The 17,856-nt window shown below is 37.6% G+C and overlaps 1 pseudogene; it reads right to left on the bottom strand.

Annotated features, from left to right (window-relative positions):
• Positions 1–2,030: 2,030 nt before the first annotated feature.
• LOC113875161 lies at positions 2,031–2,727 on the bottom strand (annotated as a pseudogene).
• Positions 2,728–17,856: the final 15,129 nt, after the last annotated feature.

Genomic DNA, 17,856 nt, shown 5'->3' with positions numbered 1-17,856 from the left:
GGTTGTCCTGTCACCTGGAAGCACCCTGAACTACAGGGTGGGAGAGGAGGAGGGGAGTCCCAGTGTAACCTGCATCCTTACCACTCAGTCCACCTTCCCGATGCTGGTCACATTCCAGGTCCACAGTGGACACTGACGTCACAGACGAATGAGTGTCCCTGTGTTTAAGGAACCCATCTTCTCTGGAGTTGCTGATTCCCTACTCTGTGTAGAGCATGAAGAAATCAATCTGTTTATTTCTGTTGTTTAAAAACAGCCTATTTAACCAAAAACGTTTTAGATTTACATAATATTACATGCGAAAAGTTGAACAGACATACAAGTCCAAGAGAATGAAAGCACATTGTGAATGTTCTTGATGTTTTGATTCTCTATCTTTACAACTTACATAAAGTGCATGGATCTTTAGGGTTTACCTCTGAGTTTTTCATGTGCAGACACTATCCTCACCACTTCCAGCACGTTTGAAGGCTCTTTCATGCCCACGTCCAGTCACTATCCCTCCACAGTAACCACCATTGACTTAAGTCACCAAACATTAGCTTTTCCTGTTTTTGCACTTGACCTGCCTTCTCAAAAGCTACCAGTTTCCCCCTCTTTAACCTTCTAGAAGGTCTCTTTTCCCCCTTTATATTTAGGTGTGCAATTCATTTGGAAATAATTTTAGTTCATGGTATGATATATGGAGGTGTCGACTCCCCTCCACAGAATACCCAGTTGGTCCAGCTCATTTATTAAAAAGGGTGTCTTCACCACTGCATTGAAGTGGCACTTTTTGTCTGAAATCAGATGATGGTACATGTGTGGGTCTCCTGGGTTCTCAAAGGATATGTCATTCATTGCTCTGTTTGTCTAGCTTTATAGAAAATTATATAATTTTAATCATGGGATAAGTTGATATTCAGTGTGTATCCTTCAATTTTCCTCCTGTTTATCTTTGCTATGCTTCACCTTTGCATTTTCACATGATTTTCAGAATAAGCTTATGGACAAAAATGCATCTACTATGACTCTGAGATGGCATTGAATTTATCAATCAATTTGGGAAATGTTTAAGAAAAATATCGAGTCTTCCAATCCACAAATACAAAATAGATCTCATTTATTTAATTTCAAGTAATATTTTGTAGTTTTCTATATAGAGGCTTTTCACCTTTCTTTAGACTTTTTTCTAATATTTTTGATGCTATTGTCAATGGTACTGTTAGGTCCATTATCTAATTGTTTTGTAAGATATGGAAACACAGTTGACTTTTGTATATTGACATTATGTCAATAACTAACAGCTCTGCTAAATTCACTTAATTCCAAGAGTTTATTTGTAGATTCTTTTGGGTTTTCTAAGTACATAAATATAGTGTGTAAGAATGACTAGTTTTCCTTCATTCTTTCTAATCCTCATACTTTTAAAAAAACTTATTGCACTGGGGAACACCAATATTCCTTGTTGAATTAAAGAGATAATAGTTGTAATTTTTTCTATTCTTATATGTAAGGAGAGAATAGTACATTATTTTTTCATCTAAAATTAAATTATGTGTTTGCATCATGAAGTATCTCTGAAAGATTTTTTTTGTAGATATGGTTTATCAGATTAAAGAAGTTCCTATTAATAGTTTTAAGAACTTTTGCTTTAAATACCTGTTTAATTTCATCAACTTTTTTTTTTTGCATATTTTGAGTTGGTTTTTCTCCTTTCTTCTGTAAATGTGGTGGATCACAGTGATTGTGTGGTGTTTTTTTTTTTTTTTTAACATTAAACCATCCTTGAATGGATAGTATAAACCATACTTGATCATGATATAGTTTTTTTTACAGAATACAAATAAAAGTTTTATTGTACAAAATTAAGGCTTTCGTAGTTCATAGTTCACTAAGGCTAAACAAAGACCACGTAATTTTTTTAAATCCTTTCAACAATTTCACATACACTTCCCCTCTCCCCCAAACTATTAAAATGGCCTGGCCAAATGTTATCAAAACAAAAACTATAAATAATACCAGCCCTTTAAAGACAGTTATCCCAAATGTTATTTCTTGGCATAAGTTATCATCATGGCATGGGACAATGTGATCTTAAATCCCTGTAGAGCATCTCTGGCAGCTCCAGCCTGTCCATCATTTTCAGATTCAACAAAAGCAATGTCAGTTCCTCTCAGGTACTAAACATACTTCCCTAAAACCAAAGAACTGGTTAAACAACATGGATAATATCATCTCACTAGTCTCTTCTGGTAAATTATTAAGGAATAAAGTACTGTTTGGAGGGTAATCAGGGACCTGAGGATCAGTGCTGCATTTCCTTGGGTATTAGCTGAATTTGGTGTTCCCTGACCAGGCTTTTTGTCCATGGTTGGTTTTTGCAGTCAGTTCCACAGTTTTGGCTTTTTTCTTTTTTCAGCAAAAGTGCTACACATTTTATAATATTATGTCCGAATCTGTTTTTGCATACTGGATTCACATCAGTTTGCCATAACATGGAAATCCTTGTAACTATCTCAAGGCACTTGCAGATGAACTCAGTTCCTTAAATGTAACAAAGGCTTGCCCCCTCATCTTCATGGTCTTTAAAGACACAGTATCTACCACGTGGCCAAACTGAGAAAACAGAGCATACAGAAGTCTCTTCTTCCTTTTTGTCATTCATATTGTTAATGTAAATTGGATGATTTGGTGTGATTGTGTTTTGGGTTAGAGTGTTCAAATAGCCAGAGGGTTCTACCATGTCCTGTAAGAATCTCTCATGATATAATTTTTAAATATCACTAGATTACACCTGTTTATGACTTTTGAGTCTCTCTTCATAAAAAAGAAATGTCTACGTTTTCAATTTTTCTAATGTGCTTGTTTGGATTTGGCACCAAAGTTATGCAGGTCTCAAATATTTGGGGAAAGTATGCTCTAACTTTTTCTATTTCCTGGAATAATAACTCCAATGTTTACAGAATTGGAATTATTTCTTCTTTAAATGTCAGAAGAATTCACTGATGAAGTCATCTAGGCATCAAGCTTTTTTTGTGGAAAGGTTTTTATTTTTAGAATCAATTTCTTCCATAGATTTAGGACTAAATTGGTTTTTTTCTTATTGTATCCATTTTGACTTGTGATTTTTAAGGAATTTGTCCACAATATCTAAACTGTCATTTGTGTTTGCCTACTACAAAACCTTCTTTTACTTCCACTTATATTTTATATTAATTAATTTATTCATTCATTTACTTTGATGTAAATTCTATTGTGATATCCCTTTTCATTCTGGATATTGGAAATGTATTTTTTCCTCTTTCTTTTTTAAAAAAGTTTATTTATTTATTTCTGGCTCTGCTGGGTCTTTACTGTGCAAGCTTTTCCCTAGTTGCAGTGAGCAGGGGCCACACTCTAGCTGTGATGCACAGGCTTCTCATTGTGGTGGCTTCTCTTGTTGTAGAGCATGGGCTCTAGGGCACGTGCGCTTCAGCAGTTGCAGCTCCCAGCCTCTAGTGTACAGGCTCAGTAGTTGTCATGTGTGGGCTTAGATGCTCCTCGACATGTGAGATCTTCCCAAGTCAGGGATCAAACTCATGTCTCCTGCATTTGCAGGCAGTTGCTTTACCACTGAGCCACCAACAAGGCTCTTTTTTCCTCTTTCTTGCTTCTTCTTGACCAGAAGTGAGTTTTACTAATCAAAGGATCAACTTTCAGTAGTATTTTTTCTCTTCTACGTTGGTTTTTTATTGAAAAAAAAAATTGCTTTACAATGTTGTGTTAGTGTCTGCTGTACAATGAAGTGGTCAGCCATATACACATACATATATCTCCTCTCTCTTTGGACCTCTTTCCCACACCCCAACCACCATCACAGAGCACTGAGCTGTGCTTCCTGTGTTTTGTAGCAGGTTCCCACTGGCTATCTACTTTATACATGGTATATATCATGCTTCCCAGGTAGCTCAGCTGGTAAAGAACCTGCCTTCAATGCAGGAGATGCTGGTTTGATTCCTGGGTTAGGAAGTTCCCCTGGAGAAGGGATAGGTTACCCAGTCCAGTGTTCTTGGGCTTCCCTGGTGGCTTAGATGGTAAAGAATCCGCCTGCAATGTGGGAGACCTGGGTTCGATCCCTGGGTTGGGAATATCCCCTGGAGAAAGGCATGGCAACCCACTCCAGTATTCTTGCCTAGAGAATCCCCATGGACAGAGGAGCCTGGAGGGCTACAGTCCATAGGGTCGCAAAGAGTCAGACATGACTGACTAATCAACTAAGCACTGCATAGCACAATGTATATATCAATCCTAATCTCCTAATTATTCCCATACTCCCCTTCCTCCCCTGGGTCCACATGTCCATTCTCTACATCTGTCTCTCTTCCTGACTTGGAAATATGTTCATCTGTACCATTTTTCTAGATTTCACATATGCATTGTTATACGATATCTATTTTTCTCTTTCTCGCTTACTTCACTCTGTATGACAGACTCTAGGTCCATCCACATCTCTAAAAATGACTCTACTTCATTCCATTTAGTGGCTAAGTAACATTCCATTGTATATATGTACCACATCTTCTTTATCCATTCATTTACCATTGGACATTTAGATTGTTTCTGTGTCCTGGCTACTGTAAATAGTGCTGCAGTGAACACTGGGATACATGTGTCCTTTTGAATTATGGTTTTCTCAAGGTATATGCCCAGTAGTGAGATTACTAGATCATATGGTAATTCTATTTTTAGCTTCCTAAGGAACCTCCATACTGTTCTCCACAGTAGCTGTATCAATTTATAATTTCACCAACAATGCAAAAAGTTTCCCTTTTCTCCACACCCTCTCCAGCATTTATTATTTGTAGATTTTTTGATGATGGCCGTTCTGACATGTGTGACGTGATACTTCATTACAATTTTGATTTGCATTTCTCTAATAATTATAATTAGTATATTATAATACTAATTATAGTAACATAATAGAAATGTAAGATAGAAATATAATGATCATAATTAGCGATGTTCAGTATTTTATCATGTGTCTTTTGGCTATTTGTATGTCTTTTGGGGGGAGATGCCTATTTAGGTCTTCCATCTATTTTTTGATTGGATTGTTTTTTTGATATTGAGCTCCATGACCTCTTTGTATATTTTAGAGATTAATCCTTTCTCCATTGCTTCATTTGCAAATATTTACTCCCAGTCTCAGGGTGGTCTTTTAGTCTTATTTATGGTTTCCTTTGCTGTGCAAAAGCTTTTAAGCTTAATTAGGTCCCATTTGTTTAGATTTTATTTTCATCACTCTGGGAAGTGGGTCAAAAAAGATCTTACTATGGTTTATGTCAAAGAGTGCTTTTCCTATGTTTTCCTCTAAGAGTTTTTATAGTGACCAGTCTTATTACATTTAGGTCTTTAACCCATTTTGAGTTTACTTTTGTGTATGATGTTAGTATTCTAAACTCATTCTTTTAGATACAGCTGTCCAGCTTTCCCAGAACCATTTATTGAAGAAGCTGTCTTTTTTCCATTGTATATTCTTGCCTCCTTTGTCATATATTAGGTGACCATAGGTGTATAGGTTTATCTCTGGGCTTTCTGTCCCATACCATTGGTGTATATTTCTGTGTTTGTACCAGTAGCATACTGTCTTGATTACTGTAGCTTTGTAGTATAAAGTCAGGGAGCCTGATTCCTCCAACTTCGGTTTTTCTTTCTCAAAATTACTCTGGATATTTGGAGTCTTTTGTGTTTCCATACAAATTGTAAGATTTTTTGTTCTAATTCTGTGAAGAATACCACTGGTAACTTTATAGGAATTGCACTGAATATGTAGTTTGCTTTGGGTAGTATATTCATTTTCACAATATTGATTCTTCCAATCTAAGAACATGGTATATTTCTCCATCTGTTTGTGTCATCTTTGATTTTTTTTTCATCAGTGTTTTATAGTTTTCTGAGTGCATGTCTTTTGCCTCCTTATGTAGGCTTATTCCCAGGAATTTTCTTCTTTTTGTTGCAATAGTAAATGGGATTGTTTCATTAATTTCAATTCCTGTTCTTTTGTTGTTAGTATATAGGCATGCAAGAGATTTCTGTGCATTAATTTTGTATCCTGCAACTTTATCAAATTCATTGATTAGCTCCAGTAGTATTCTGGTGGCATCTTTAGGATTTCTATGTATAGTATCATATCATCTGCAAACAGTGACAGTTTTACTTCTTCTTTTGCAATTTGTGTTCCTTTTCTTTTTTCTCTCTGATTGCTCTGGCTAGGACTTCCAAAACTACATTAAATAAGAGTGGCAAGAATGGACATCCTTGTCTTTGTTCTGATCTTAGAGGAAATGCTTTCAGCTTTGAGAATGATGTTAGCTAGAGAATGATGTTTGCTGTGGGTTTGTCATATATGGCCTTTATTATGTTAAGATAGGTTCCCTCTGTGCCCACTTTATCATAAATGGGTGTTGAATATTGTCAAAAGGTTTTTCTGCATCTATTGAGATGAACACATTGGTTTTATTTTTTGTTACTATGGTATATCACATTGATTTATTTGCATATATTGAAGAACCTTTGTATTCCTGGTATAAACCCCACTTGATCATAGTGTAGGATGCTTTTAATGTGTTCTCTTTGCTAATTTAATGGATTCTCTTTGCTAATACTTTGTCGAGAATTTTTGGTTGTGTTCATCAGTGATATTGATCTATAATTTTCTTTTTTTGTTTTATCTTTGTGTGGTTTTGGTATCAGGATGATGGTGGCCTCATAGAACAAATTTGGGACTGTTCCTCCCTCCACAATTTTTTGGAAAAGTTTGTGGAGGATCAGTGTTAGCTCTCCTCTAAATGTTTAATAGAATTCACACATAGTCATCTGGTCCTGGACTGTTGTTTGTTGGAGGACTTTCAATTACAGTTTCAATTTCATTACTTAGGATTGGTCTGTTTATATTTCCTACTTCTTCCTGGTTCAATCTTGGAAAGTTGTAGATTTCTCCCAGGTGGTCCATTTTATTGGCTATAGTTGCTTATAGTAGTCTCTTAAGATCCTTCATATTTCTGTGGTGTCAGCTGTAATTTCTCCTTTTAAAATTTTAGGAATTTTCCCTTTATTAGAAATTTTCCATTCCTAATTTTATCAATTTGAGTTCTCTCTCTTTCCTTTCCTTATAGTCTAGCTAAATAAAGATTCATCAATTTTGTTTATCTTCTCAAAGAACCAACTTTTACTTTTGTTGATCTTTGTTATTGTTTTCTTCGTTTCTGTTTCGTTTATTTCTGCTCTGATCTTTATTATTTATTTCATTCTACTAACTTTGGGTTTTCTTCATGCTTCTTTCTTTAGTTGATTTAGGTGTAAGATTACATTGTTTGAGATATTTTTTGTTTCTTGAGATTAATTACTATAAACTTATTAGAACTGCTTTTGCTGTGGTCCATTGGTTTTGGGTTATGTTTTTGTTGTCATCTGTTTCTATGTATTTTTTATTTCCTGTTTAATTTCTTCAGTATTATTTAGCAGCACGCTGTTTAGTCTCCATGTGTTTGCATTTTTACAGTTTTTTTTTTCTCTGTAATTGATTTCTAATTTCATAGTGTTGTATTGTGGTCAGGAAAGACGCTTGACATAAATTCAGTTTTCTTAAATTTTACAAGGCATGTTTTGTGACCCAAAATGTGGTCTATCCTAGAGGATGTTCCATGTGCAATTGAAAAAAAAAGTGTATTCTGCCATTTTGGGGTAGAATATACTATAAATATCAGTTAAGTGTATCTGATCTATTTTGTTATTTAAAGCTGGTGTTTTCTTATTTATTTTCTGTTTGATAATCTGTCCACTGATGAGAGGGATGTTAAGGTCCTCCACTATTATTGTATTACTGTCCATTTCCCCTTTTATGGTTGTTAGCATTTGCCTTATGTATTGATGTGCTACTATTGGCTGTGCTCAGTTGCATCTGACTCTTAGCAACCCAATGGACTGTAGCCTGCCAGGCTCCTCTGTCTTTGTAATTTTCCAGGCAAGAATACTGGAGTGGGTTGCTGTTGCCTTCTCCAAGGGATCTTCCTGACCCAGGGATCAACCTGCATCTCTTGCATCTTCTGCACTGGCAGGCGGATTCTTTACCACTAGTGCCACCTTGGGTGCATAAATGTTTATATCAATAATTGTTATATCTTCTTTCTGGATTGATCCCTTGATCATTATGTAGTCCTTACTTATCTCTTGTAACAGTATTTCTTTTCAAATCTATTTTATCTGATATAAATATTGCTACTGCAACTTTTAAAAATTTTCATTTACATGGAATATCTGTATATCCCCTCTTTTTCAGTATCCCTAGGTCTGAAGTCTCTTGTAGACAACACACATACAGATCTTATTTTTGTATCCATTCAATCAGTCTGTGTCTGTTGGGGCATTTCATCTATTTACATTTTAGGTAGTTATTGATGTGAATGTTCCTATCACCATTTTCTTAATTGTTTTGGGTTTGTTTTTGTGAATCTCTTTGTTTCCTACCTAGAGAATTTCCTTTAGCTTTTGTTGTAAAGCTGGCTTGGTAGTGCTGAATTCTCTTTTTTGCTTGTCTGTAAAGCTTTTGGTTTTTTGATCAAGTCTGAATGAGATCCTTGCTGAATAGAGTAGTATCTGTTGTAGGTTTTTCCCATTCATCACTTTAAACATATCCTGCTACCCCCTTATGGCCTACAGAGTTTCTGCTGAAAAGTCCGCTTGTAGCCTTAAGGGGATTCCCTTGTATGTTATTTTTTGTTTTATCCTTGCTCCTTTTAATACTTTTTTGTGCTTAATATTTGTTAGTTTGATTAATATGTGTGTTGGTGTGTTTGTCTTAGGGTTAATCATGTGTGGGACACTTTGCACTTCCTGAACTTGGGCGGCTATTTCCTTTCCCACGTTTGGGAAGTTTTCAACTATAATCTCTTCAGATATTTTCTCAGACTCCTTCTTTTTCTCTTCTTCTGGGACCTCTATAATTTGAATGTTAGTGAGCTTAGTGAGGTCTCTGAGACTGTCTTCAATTCTTTTTATTCTTTTTTCCTTATTCTGCTCCTCAGCAATTATTCCCACCATTCTATCTTCCAGTTCACTTATTTGTTCTTCTGCCTCAGTTATTCTGCTATTGATTCATTCTAGTGTATTTTTCTTTCAGTTATTGTGTTGTTCATCTCTGTTTGTCCTTTAGTTCCTCTAGGTCTTTGTTAAACATTTCTTGTATTTTCTCTATCTGTGCCTCTATTTTATTTCCAAGATTTTGGATCATTATTACTATAAATTCTTTTTCAGGTATGTTGCCTATTTCCTCTTCATTTATTTGGTCTTACAGGATTTTACCTTGTTCCTTCATCTGTAACATACTTTTTTATTGTCTCTCTTTTTTTTTTTTGATGGGTGGGTCTGTGTTCCTGTCTTACTGTTGTTTGGCCAGAGGTTTCCAGAATTAGAATTTGTAGGCAGTTGGGCAGAACCAGGTCTGGAGGTTCAGATGCAGACTTCTGGAAGACCTCACTTCAATTAACAGTCCCTGTGGTCTAAGGTTCTGTTAGTTTAGCAGTTCAGACTCCGTGCTCCCATCATAGGAGTTCAGGCCTGACCTCTGGCCCATGAACCAAGCATGGCAAAATGAAACAGAAACAAAAACAAACAAAACAAAAAAGGAGGGGGACAACAACAAAGCATAAAAAGTAAAATAAATTTAGGAAATTAACTGATATATTAGAAAAATAAAAATATAAATGAAACAACCAGCAGAAATTATAACAGAACCACAAAAGAAAAAAAATACTGGAAAAAAACCTTGGCTGTAGGCTCATGATCTGTACAGCCAGAAAAGGCCCTCGGAATGGTGGGGGCAGGGCCTAGGCCCAGCACAGCCCAGAGGGGACCCCAGGGTGCCTGCTGCTTCAAAGTATGGAGGATTAGGCCAGGGACCTCAGCAGGCTCCCAGGGGCAGAAAGAGTGGGGGGAAATGGTAGATGCATTCCCCTTGATCCTCCAATCCCTGAGGATCCCTCCCTGTCTAGCTCTACTCTTCCTTCCCAACTCCCTCTCACACCCCCAGGATCCACATGGCACCTGTCATATTTCCACTTCTCCTACCCTTTCCCACCCATCCATGTCTGACCCCCATCACTTGGGGGTTGCTCCCATCCACGTGGGTATCAAGGTCCCGCAAGTGTCTGGTTAGGTACCTTTGTAGTGAGGAGATGCAGATTCTACGTTCTCCCACTCCATCAACTTCTGTACATTGGTGGTGGCTTAGCTGCTAAGTCGTGTCTGACTCTTGCGACCCCATGGACTATATAGCCTGCCAGGCACCTCTGTCCATGGGATTTTCCAGGCACGAATAGTGGATTGGGTTGCCATTTTCTTCTCCAGGGGATCTTCCTGATCCAGGAATTGAACCCAGGTCTCCTGCATTGCAGGCAGATTCTTTACCAACTGAGCTGTAAGGATCTGTACATTGGCTTCTATGTAATTGATTTCTGCTGTTCATTATTTCCTTCCTCCTAATTTCTTTTGTTTAGTTTCCTTTTTCTGGCTTCCTTAAATAAAAGGCTAGATAATAGGTTTTCAACCTTTTTCTTAATATACTTATATTTACTATGCATTTTCCTTCAAACAACTTTTAAAATTGTATTTTACAATCATATATATAAAAATACTTAATGTCTAAAATTTATCACTCTGAAATTACTTTTTATAATTAAGAAGCATCAAGGAGGAAAATACTTTGAGTCTATTTGTTCCTCATAATATTTTTTGCATACAAGCTTTGGCACAAATTAATTCCTGCCTGAAACAATCCATTAGAGGCTGCCAATTTTTTTTTGTAATTTTGTCATTTCTTCTACATTTATCAGTTGGAATTCTATAATCATAAAGAGTTTTTCTCTTCCTCCCCTGTTATTTCAGTGTTCCATGTCATAGTTTCTCCTTTCAAATAATTTATTTTTTTAATTTAGGAAGCTTCATAGTTTTGTTGCAGTTGCTACTTTTATATTTTCTTATAGTGCCTTGAATCCCCCTTCTCTTCATCTTTTATTATCAGCTTAACAGTTATAGAGAAGAGTGAAAAACCTGGCTTAAAAATCAAGATTCAAAAAACTAAGATCATGGCATCCAGTCCCATCACTTCATGGCAAATAGATGGGGAAACAATGGAAACAGTGACAGACTCTATTTTCTTGGGCTCCAAAATCACTGCAGATGGTGACTGCAGTCAATAAATTACAAGACACTTGCTCCTTGGAAGAAAAGCTACGACAAACTTAGATAGCATATTAAAAAGCAGAGACATTACTTCGCCAACAAAGATCCGCATAGTCAAAGCTACGGTTTTTCCATATGTATGGGTGTGAGAACGGGACCATAAAGAAGGCTGAGCACCCAAGAATTGATGCTTTTGAACTCTGGTGTTGGAGACGACTCTTGAGAGTCCCTTGGACAGCAACAAGGTCAAATTAGTCAATCCTAAAGGAAACCACCATTATGGCAGAAAGTGAAGAGGAACTCAAAAGCCTCTTGATGAGAGTGAAAGAGGAGAGTGAAAAAGTTGGCTTAAAGCTCAACATTCAGAAAACAAAGATCATGGCATCCGGTCCCACCACTTCATGGGAAATAGATGGGAAAGCAGTGGAAACAGTTTCAGACTTTATTTTGAGGGGCTCCAAAATCACTGCAGATGGTGACTGCAGCCATGAAATTAAAAGACGCTTACTCCTTGGAAGGAAAGTTATGACCAACCTAGATAGCATATTCAAAAGCAGAGACATTACTTTGCCAACCAAGGCTCGTCTAGTCAAGGCTATGGTTTTTCCTGTGGTCATGTATGGATGTGAGAGTTGGACTGTGAAGAAAGTTGAGCGCCGAAGAATTGATGCTTTTGAACTGTGGTGTTGGAGAAGATTCTTGAGAGTCCCTTGGACTGCAAGTAGATCCAACCAGTCCATTCTGAAGGAAATCAGCCCTGGGATTTCTTTGGAAGGAATGATACTAAAGCTGAAACTCCAGTACGTTGGCCACCTCATGCGAAGAGTTGATTCATTGGAAAAGACTCTGATGCTGGGAGGGATTGGGGGCAGGAGGAGAAGGGGACGACAGAGGATGAGATGGCTGGATGGCATCACTGACTCGATGGACGTGAGTCTGAGTGAACTCTGGGAATTGGTGATGGACAGGGAGGACTGGCGTGCTGTGATTCATGGGGTTGCAAAGAGTCGGACACGAATGAGCGACTGAACTGAACTGAAAGGAAATCAGTCCTGAATATTCACTGGAATGATTGATGCTGAAACTGAAGCTCCAGTACTTTGTCCATCTGATGTGAAGAGTCGACTTATTAGAAAAGACTCTGATGCTGGGAAAGACTGAAGGAGGGAGAAGGGGATGGCAGAGGATGAGATGGTTGGATGGCATCACCAACTCAATGGACATTAGTTTTAGCAAGCTCCAGGAGATGGTGAAGGACAGGGAAGCCTAGTATGCTGCAGTCCATGGGGCCACAAAGAGTTGGCCACCACTGACTGATGGAACAACAACAGTTAAAGTAGTATCCTTTGGTTTCCTCCTAATAATCAATGGCAATCTATTACTTCCCCCAACCCTTCTCTCTCCTCTTCCTATGCTTAACTCATGTTCTTGCTTTATCAGAAAATATCTTTATATAGTATTTTTCCATCTTTGCTGGATGGGATGGTTGGATAACATCACCAACTCAATGGACATGAGTTTGAGCAAATTCTAGGAGATAGTGAAGGATAGGGAAGCCTGGCATGCTGCAGTCCATGGAGTTGCAAATATTCACACATGATTTAGTGACTGAACCCAACAATCTTTGTTCAACCCTCATTTTAGTCCTTTAGCTGGATGCTCAACCTCTATATTTTTGTATATAGTGTAAGTATACACAGAGACACATATATTTTTCTCAAACAGATGTGAAAGTGTTGCAGCACCATTTTTTGAAAAAAAAAAAAACTTTACACTTTCCAAAGTACTGATTTTATAATATTGACAAAAATCAATTCACTATGTAGTGTGTCATTTTAATTCAAGAATCTCTTCTGTTTCACTAATCTTCTGTCCTTTCAGAAGACCATACTGTCATAGCTGCTGCTGCTGCTAAGTCACTTCAGTCGTGTCTGACTCTGTGCAACCCCATAGACGGCAGCCCACCAGGCCCCGCCATCCCTGGGATTCTCCAGGCAAGAACACTGGAGTGGGTTGCCATTTCCTCCTCCAATGCATGAAAGTGAAAAGTGAAAGTGAAGTCGCTCAGTCGTGTCCGACTCTTAGCTACTGCAAGTTAATGATAGGCCTAGAAATCAAATAGTACAAGTCTTGCAAATATTCTTCCTATTCAAAATTATGAGTATTCTAGTTCCTTTGCTATTCCTCATAAACTTCAAGATCAGTTTGTCTATTTTTACAGAAAATCCTCCTGGGAATTTGATTGGAAAGGGATTCAATCTAAAATTCGGTGTGGAGAACACTGAAACTTTAACAACATTGAATCTTCCAATTCTTTAACAGGGCATATCCTCCCTATATCTAGGTCATTATTATTCCCCTCTTCATTGTTGTTCCTAGCATACATTTCATTTGACTTACATTTAATGATTCCATGGTTGGTTGCTTGTTTGGTTTTTGGTGTTATCATAAATAGTGGTGCATTTTAACCCAGATTTCCCATTGTATGATGAGAGTGTGAAAGTGTTAGTTGCTCAATCGTGTCCAGCTCTTTGTGACCCCGTGGACTGTGGCCCAACAGGTTCCCACGTCCATGGAATTTTCCAGGCAAGAATACTGGAGCAGGTAGCCATTTCCTTCTCTAGGACATCTTCCTAACCCAGGGATCAAATCTGGGTCTTCCGCATTGCAGGCAGATTCTTTACCATCTAAGCCACCAGGAAAGCTGTTGAGTATGTAAAAAAAGAACTGATTTGTGAGTATTGATTTTATATTTTGCTATCTTGCTGAATTGACTTGTGACTTAAAAAAATTTTTTTATATCGTAGCATACTTGATTTACAATGTTGTGTTAGTTTCTGCTATTGTACAGTAAAGTGAGTTAGTTATAAATATACGTATATCCACTCTCAGATTCAGTCCCCATATAGATCATTGCAGAGTACAGTTTCCTGAGCTATATAGTAGATCCTTGTTAGCTACCTGTTTTATATGTAGCACTGTGTATATGTCAAGCCCAATTTCCCAATTTATTCCCTCTCCACATTGGTGCCCCTTTTTTGGAGGGGTAGTTTTAAGAGGAGTGTCAGTAAAAGCAATCATGCTGTCTCTGAACATAGTTGTCGTCTTCCTTTCCAATCTGTATCTTGTTTTATTCTTCCTCTTCTTTTTTAAAATTTTTGGCCATGCCACATGGATTGTAGGATCTTAATTCCCCAACAAGGGAAACTATAGATGGAAGAAATTTTGTATGCTTTTAATTATTTATAAAATTTTAAGATTAATGATCTGGGACATGACCTGTATTGGTGAATGTTTCATATGTAATTGAAAAGAACATATATTCTGCTGTTGGATGTTCTAGACATGTCTACCACGTCTAGTTTGGTGATGTCATTATTAAGTCCTTCTATAGCCTTCCTAGAGAGTTCCAAAAAAACATCTATTTCGCTTTATTGACTATGCCAAAGCCTTTGACTGTGTGGATCACAATAAACTGTGGAAAATTCTGAAAGAGATGAGAATGCCAGACCACCTGATCTGCCTCTTGAGAAATTTGTATGCAGGTCAGGAAGCAACAGTTAGAACTGGACATGGAACAACAGACTGGTTACAAACACGAAAAGGAGTTCGTCAAGGCTGTATCTTGTCACCCTGTTTATTTAACTTCTATGCAGAGTACATCATGAGAAACGCTGGACTGGAAGAAACACAAGCTGGAATCAAGATTGCTGGGAGAAATATCAATAACCTCAGACATGCAGACGACACCACCCTTATGGCAGAAAGTGAAGAGGAACTCAAAAGCCTCTTGATGAAAGTGAAAGTGGAGAGTGAAAAAGTTGGCTTAAAGCTCAACATTCAGAAAACAAAGATCATGGCATCCGGTCCCATCACTTCATGGGAAATAGATGGGGAAACAGTGGAAACGGTGTCAGACTTTATTTTTCTGGGCTCCAAAATCACTGCAGATGGTGCCTGCAGCCATGAAATTAAAAGACGCTTCCTCCTTGGAAGGAAAGTTATGACCAACCTAGATAGCATATTCAAAAGCAGAGACATTACTTTGCCAACAAAGGTTCGTCTAGTCAAGGCTATGGTTTTTCCTGTGGTCATGTATGGATGTGAGAGTTGGACTGTGAAGAAGGCTGAGCTCTGAAGAATTGATGCCTTTGAACTGTGGTGTTGGAGAAGACTCTTGAGAGTCCCTTGGAGTGCAAGGAGATCCAACCAGTCCATTCTGAAGGAGATCAGCCCTGGGATTTCTTTGGAAGGAATGATGCTAAAGCTAAAACTCCAGTACTTTGGCCACCTCATGCGAAGAGTTGATTCATTGGAAAAGACTCTGATGCTGGGAGGGATTGGGGGCAGGAGGAGAAGGGGACAACAAAGGATGAGATGGCTGGATGGCATCACTGACTCGATGGACGTGAGTCTGAGTGAACTGTGGGAGTTGCTGATGGACAGGGAGGCCTGGCGTGCTGCGATTCATGGGGTTGCAAAGAGTTGGACATGACTGAGCGACTGATCTGATCCGATCTGATCTGATAGCCTTCCTGATATTTGATCTTCAAGTTATGTTACTGAGAAATAAATGCTGAAGTGTCCAACTAAAATGGTAGAGTGTATTTCTTCTTTCAGTTCTTTTTTTGCATCATTTGAAGCTTTCTTGATAAGTACACACATTTAGGATTTTTTTTTTTTTTTGGTAAAATGATGCTTTTCCTTATATAATGTTCCTATATATTCCTGACAATTTTCTTTGTGCTTAATATATATTTACTTTCAAAAAAAGGGCACATATTTTCCAATGTCAGCTCTTAGACTGGGAGATATGGTACAGATAAATCTATCTGATCTGTATTTCACTTGTCTGAGGTTTGCTGAAGCTTTTGGTTGATTAGTACAAAACTGTCTTCAGATACTTCAAGGGCAGACCAGGATGTTTCCCTCAGCAGGGCCTGGAATCTGAGTGTGAAAACACTGATGAGATCAGATTGTGTTCACAGCCAAGCTGTCTTGTTTCAGAGTTGTGCAAAACATTACCCTGCCTTATAGCCTGTAGTTTAAATATTCGCCTGTAGTTTATTTTGGTTTTCCTAAATAGACAATCACATCTGCAAACAACAGGATTTTTTCCCCAGCCCTAAACCCCAATTCCTTACAACTTTTGGTTCTCACATATTAGCTAGAATTTCCATTGTTATTGTTTAGCCACACAGTTATGTCCAACTCTTTGCAACCCCATGGACCGTAGTCCACCAGGCTCTTCTGTCAGTGGGAAATCCCAGGCAAGAATACTGGAGAGGGTTTGCCATTTCCTTCTCTAAGGGATCTTCGAACCCAAGTCTCCTGTTTGACAGTTGGGTTCTTTACCACTGAGCTCCCAGAAGCCCTTAGAACTGCCATTACCTTGCTATAATTAAAGGGGTGAACATTCTTTAACTTGGTAATTTGATTTAAAAGTGATAATAATTTAAGCTATTCTTGGTAACTTCGTAGAAGGAACTAATTAATAATTGTAGCAAACTACACAAAGCATATTTTAGAGTACAGAGAGAAAGATCCTAAACATCCAAGGGTTTATGATGCAATCCTTACTGTTATATTGGTTATTACATTCAATCATACACTTTAAAAAGTCTTTATGTTGTTATTATGAACATGTATATCCCTGATAGTTATATACTTTCTCCAATCTTTTCCTAAAATTTTGGGACATCTTTATAACCTTAAAGTCCTTTCTAAAGGAAATTATTTTGTACAGGTGAACCACAATAATAGTGAAGTAGGGACTTCCCTGTTGGTCCAGGGGTTAAGAACTTGCCTTGCAATACAGGGGATGCAGGTTTGATCCTTGGTTGGGAAAGTAATATCCCACACGCTGTGGAGCAGCTAAGCCTGTAAGCCACAACTGCTGAACCCACACACTTGGGAGCCTATGAACCACAACTAGAGAGCCTGCCTGCTGCAACTACTGAAGTCTGGGTATTCTGGAGCCCTCACACCACAACTACTAAACCTCATGTCAGAACTAGCAAGTCCAGGCACCACAATGAAAGATCCTGCATGATGCAAAAAAGATGCTACATGCTGCAACTAAGACCTGATGCAGCCAAATAAATAAATGAATAAATACATAAATAAAATTTTAAAAATAGTGAAGCAAACATTTCTACTGAGGCTTTACCTCATCCGAACAAAAACAATCATAAATCATCTTTTCTTTTCTTGTTTTTTTTTGGCTTGGTTTCTCCCAAGTATAAGTTTCTGATATCTACAATTCATCCACTTTATATTTTCTCTCACTAAAATCCTAATTATTAATAAATTATGAATTTAAAAGGATTTTATTCTATATTCATTTGCATTATGGAATTTCCTCTTCATGAATGCTACCATATTAAAAATTATTTTCTGACATTAATTTCATTCATATTGTTCCTCACCTGAACAAACTTAAAGACACGGTACGATTTCCTGCTGAGAACTTTTATAGGGTTCACTGAATTCATAGGGGTCCTACATTTACTTATTTTTAGTGTATAAAAAACAGCTTTTGGTGGATATCCTTCAACATGCCATACATACATGGTGTACAATGAAATGATGTACAGAGTTTCTCTCCTGTATGAATCTTCTGGGAATTCCTGGAAATTCACTTTACAGAGAAAGTTT

This window comes from Bos indicus x Bos taurus, chromosome 17 (assembly GCF_003369695.1).
Source record: "Bos indicus x Bos taurus breed Angus x Brahman F1 hybrid chromosome 17, Bos_hybrid_MaternalHap_v2.0, whole genome shotgun sequence".
NCBI lineage: Eukaryota > Metazoa > Chordata > Mammalia > Artiodactyla > Bovidae > Bos > Bos indicus x Bos taurus.
The sequence above is the reverse complement of the archived record's forward strand: the minus strand, read 5'-3'. Positions and strand labels throughout refer to the sequence as shown.